Source organism: Sebastes fasciatus, chromosome 8, assembly GCF_043250625.1.
Source record: "Sebastes fasciatus isolate fSebFas1 chromosome 8, fSebFas1.pri, whole genome shotgun sequence".
In the NCBI taxonomy this organism is placed as follows: domain Eukaryota; kingdom Metazoa; phylum Chordata; class Actinopteri; order Perciformes; family Sebastidae; genus Sebastes; species Sebastes fasciatus.
This window is the reverse complement of record NC_133802.1, coordinates 5,652,336-5,657,404: the sequence shown is the minus strand read 5'-3', so window position 1 is coordinate 5,657,404 and position 5,069 is coordinate 5,652,336.

Sequence of the window (5,069 nt, the reverse complement as noted above, 5' to 3'; positions counted from 1 at the left end):
AGTTTTCACAGCTCCATCCTTTTCAAAGGATTGTCTGTGGGAATATACAACATTTAAATAAAGGCTACACCTACATGAAACAGTAGGTTTCTTCTATAAAGGCGAAAAACATGAGCTGGAACAAAGACTAGCTGTCATTTTCTCTGAGTGAGAGAAGAACACTATGCGGGTGGATATGTGTTTCTCTCATGTTTCTTTATTGTCTTATAATGCAGTCAAAACTAACATTACCAACACCAACAATATGGCCATAAATCAACTTAAAATGATACTGTTATGCAGTAAATAGCAATGATAGATATTTGTTCCATGCATCATCTCAATGATATGGCGGCAGAATGTGATATATCTGGAGGATGTGTTTAGAGGATGGTGTTGTATGTGGGGGAGTATGGTGTGAAGTCCCCGGTGTGTCAGCAACATATCAGTAGAAACAGCTGAGGAGGCTCCTCTGGGAAACAGTGCAGGGGCACAAAATCATGTTTTTCCAAGGGGGGGAAATTCAATTATTATTTTTTTCATTTTACTGTATTTGGCACATTGGTTTATGTATGCAAAGTACAGTGGAAATTCCTTTTAATAATTAAAGTGGCAGTAGGCAGTATATTTTTGGCATCATTGGGCAAAAATTCCATAATAACCTTTCAGCATATTGTAATTCAAGTGTTCTGAGAGAAAACTAGACTTCTGCTCCTCCTCATGGCTCTGTTTTCAGGCTTTAGAAAATCTAGCCCGTGACGGGAGACTTTGACTAATCATAGGTCATTTCATTGAGAGAGCGTTCCTATTGGCTGTGCTCCGTTTGAACATTTGGTTGGAGTTCGCAAGTGACTGACAGCCGGCTCTCATATACGAAAGCTGGACAGCAGACCTCAGATCAGCTCTTACTGCTTGTTTTCCTCCGGTCTGTGAAATCTTGCAGATGATGTAGGAGCACCGGAGGACACCGGAGGACACAGAGGCACATGATTTTTTTCAGGTTACCTGTTTCATGTACTACTGTCACAATATAGCGACCGTTTGATAAAAATAGCTTTTTTTTAATCATATTTGCTCCAATCTTGCCTACCTTTAAGAATTTTAAAAAATCCTTTTGAAAATTACTTGATAAACCTTATTTACAACTAACATTTGACTTTAAGATTTGAATAAAAAAAATTCGAGACAACCTGCACAATAGTGTCTCCTTATTCAGTGCTGTGTTTTCTGTGATTTCCTTAAGAGAATGTCTTCATTACGCTGATGAATACAATAATCACCGGCGTTGGTTTGTTGGTTTGTTTGTTTTTCTGTCTGTCTGTCTGTCCGTCTGTTAGCAGGATTATTCCAAAAGTCCGCGATGGATTTGAATGACATTTTTTTGTAGGGGTGGAGTGTAGCGCAATGAACAATCCAGTCGATTTTGGTGGCGATCCGGATCATGATCCGGATTCAGGAATTCTTTTAAGAATTCCGATCAGCCTGAGCATTAAGACCACAGGATATAACACATGCACAGTGCAACTGATGACGCATTGATGATGCATGACCCCGCCTTCTTCCTCCTTCTGAGAGCAGAGAGATACGTGTGTGGATGTGGAGCCAGACAGCGAGGTGCGGGAGCTGCTGGCCGTCCGCAGTGAGAAAGAAAAAAGCGGTAGATGACAGGATGAGAGACAACGTAGTGTAACGTTATACAGACATAACAAGGCTGCTGAATGAGAGAGGCATCCGCCGATACGTTACACGGAAACACACTGTTAATAATAAGCTGACCACCTCACGGTACCGCCAGCTGTGAGCTGTGATCTGTTTTTAAAGTCAGGCACCTTGGGGGAGGTCTGCGCTCTCCGAGTGCCATTCTAGTTAAAGAATGATATCTCGTACAAATTATGTAAATATTAACCAAACATTTTTTATTTTTTTTTATTTAATTTAACTTTTTTTGTTGTACTTTATCCTTTTTGATCGGCATAAAATACCAAAATATGGAGGGACAGTCATTTACATTTGTGCTCTATTTGTATGTTTCTGTACACCTGATGTTACTCCAAATAAATTACGGGACGAAAAATAAAAAACGATAAAAAACTGCCAACACTGACTACTACTATGAGACGGGTAGGAACACAGAATATTCCCCAATGAAACAACCCAGTGAGGGTAAGTTTGAATCGTGCATCTGCCAATATTTACATCAATATTGCATGCATTGTTAAACATCAATGTCTTGATAAAGCATTGGTGCATGCTATAAATGTCTTGTTAGTTCACCAGTTGCTACAGCATGTCGTTATTCAGTGGCTTGTTTCCATGGAGAGAGTTGAGCCTGTTGATTTAGAAAAAGGATGAATATTTTGTTCTACTATGTGTAATTAGAATAATATAATAAACAAGGCAACATATTCAGCTTTTAACCTCTTTCAGGGTCCAAGAGAGTCTGATCTCAGCAACAATAGGCCTAATGCCCTATAATGCTTTGATTTTCTTTTGTTTGTTGACTTTATAAGATACTGCAGGTTTAGCTCCAACACCCCTTAAACTATTTATTCTAACAGCTCATAGTGAAGTAAGACAAACAGGATCATCAACGAGGGGAGACTGTAGGCCTAAATATAAAACACGAGAGACAAAATTTACCCTAACTGCTTTTTCAGTTACAGCAACGAAACAGTGGACTGATCTCCCTACAAATATTAGAGTAATGTTAAAAAGGGTCATGTTGTCTCAGCAGGTATCTCTCTGCCCCGGTCAGAGGCAGCTCTTTCCCTCTCCTCTTCCCTCACCACTCTGCTGCTCTGCAGCCGGTCTGTGAGCGTCACTGGCCGGCTCTTGAGCGAACTATACGCTCACGGGCGATTGTAGAGCTTTTCAACTCCAAAAAGGCAGCTAATCACAGGTTCACTTTAATTAAAAAAAAATGGACATTTGTGTAGTGATTTTAAAACAAACCATCCGTCAACGGGGAAATGAAAGTCTCTTGAGAGAGCTCCAGCCAGCTCATAGCGCTTTGTGAGCGTGACTGCCCGGCTGGCTGGTAGTGACCCCGGAAGGCGGCGCTCTTGGAGCGAATGTTTGATTCGCCATCTAATATAAAACTGGCAATATACTAAATCTACACATTTCTCAACTCAAATTTTCAGAAGTCAATTTAGTGATAAACAGCTACGAAAAATTTAAAAACATACAATTTTTGGCTGTTGTTGCTGTAACCATAGCCTGTGTACCGTTCCAGCGCTTTGCATTGTGGGATGCATTAGGCCAGGTAGACTGGTCTGATGCATACTGGACATTTTTTCATCATCCAGGTATTTTTGGCATACTGTAGATTTTGCTTTTGTTTGCATACTGCATACTACATGCTACATTTTGGCCAAATCATACGTACTACTAGTATAGAATGTGTTTTTTTATCAGGCAGCATAGTAAGTACTGCAGATAATTCAATCATATTGTGGTGATTGCAGGCTAAATAATGACTGTGAGGATTACACGTCTTTGAAATCGTATTTTCATTCATTCATTTCATCATGCATACTGAGATATCCTTACTTTAAGCTTCACTATATGAAAATCACACCATTTCCTGCATTTGCACTGAACTTGTCTTCCGAGCATAAATTGGTATTGCAGGATTGTGGCATATGCACTAATTCACAGGAGACAGGGTGGAATTAACGAGACGTCTCCAAAATGTCAAGTGAATTAGGGGAAATCTCCAATGCATATTAAGAGTCATTTGTCTCGGGCCGGAGTGAGTGGCCCACATGGTGACACCGGGATCCTGAACATCCTTGGCATGTTGCATTATGGCTCCATCGTCCATCACGAGTCAACCTGACAGCACACAATGTGCCTGGCTGACTTCTGTGACTATTAGCCTCTGATCCCTCCTTACCCTTCCTATTGGGTTTCCCAGCAAGCCATGTGTGATTTTTTTTTTTTTTTCCCAAATGGTGATCCATCAATGACATTATGAGTACAGGTAACATTTCACCATGTTGGCACCCTCGTTGTGCTCATTTCTCTATGGTAAATGGACTTGCATTTATATAGGCCGTTTCAACGGAATTGCATTGCAACAGCTTGGGTCCGTGTTTACTTCCTGTCAGCTGATGTCATTCGCATACACTGCAACAGGAAATAAACCTGGACACATTTGGAAGGTTTACCAAAGAACGTATATTGCCGAGAAGTGAAAGTCAATTGTTCGTTCCATTTGCAACATCAGCGCCCAGCAGCAAATCTATGCTACCGGACGCCAGTAAAACGTTCACCTAAAAAGTGCCATACAAATAGAACAAAACTGTTCCTAATCTATTCTCATATTCTACCGAAATCGCCTGTGTTGAACAATAAAATATTATAAATATAATAAGCGTTGTCAGTCCAAAATGGCGACAGTGGCTGTTGTAAAAAAAAAACACAGACTCTTTGGGTTTACTTTTACAACTGTGAAATTGATTACATGCCAACATTTACCTCATACACACACACACACACACACACACACACACACACACACACACACTGACGGCAGAGGCTGCCATACAAGGTGTCAAACTGCTTATCAGGATCTAATCTAATGCTCATACGCACACACACACACACACACCGATGGCACAGCCTTAGGGAACAATTTGGGGTTCAGTATCTTGCCCAAGGACACTTCAACACGTGGAATGGAGGAGCATGGGGATCAAACCACCAGTCTTCCAATTAGTGGACGACCCGCTCCATCTCCTGAGCCACAATCACCCCCATTCTCTATGAGAACGCTGCTGTCAGGCAAGCACCATGGCCGCTAGTGTGCTAACCCCTTGTGTGTTGGGATTAGAGCTGTCAATCTTTAGTTCATCGAAATTAATCACACATATTTTATCTGTTCAAAATATGCCTCAAAAAGAGATTTGTCAAATATCAAAAACTCTTATCAACATGGGAGTGGGCATATGCTTGCAATATGCTTGTTTTATGCAAATGTGTATATATACAGAACATATACAGTGTATACAGTATATACACAACAGGCAACAACAGCTGTCAGTGTGTCAGTGTGCTGACTTGACTATGACTTGCCCCAAACTGCA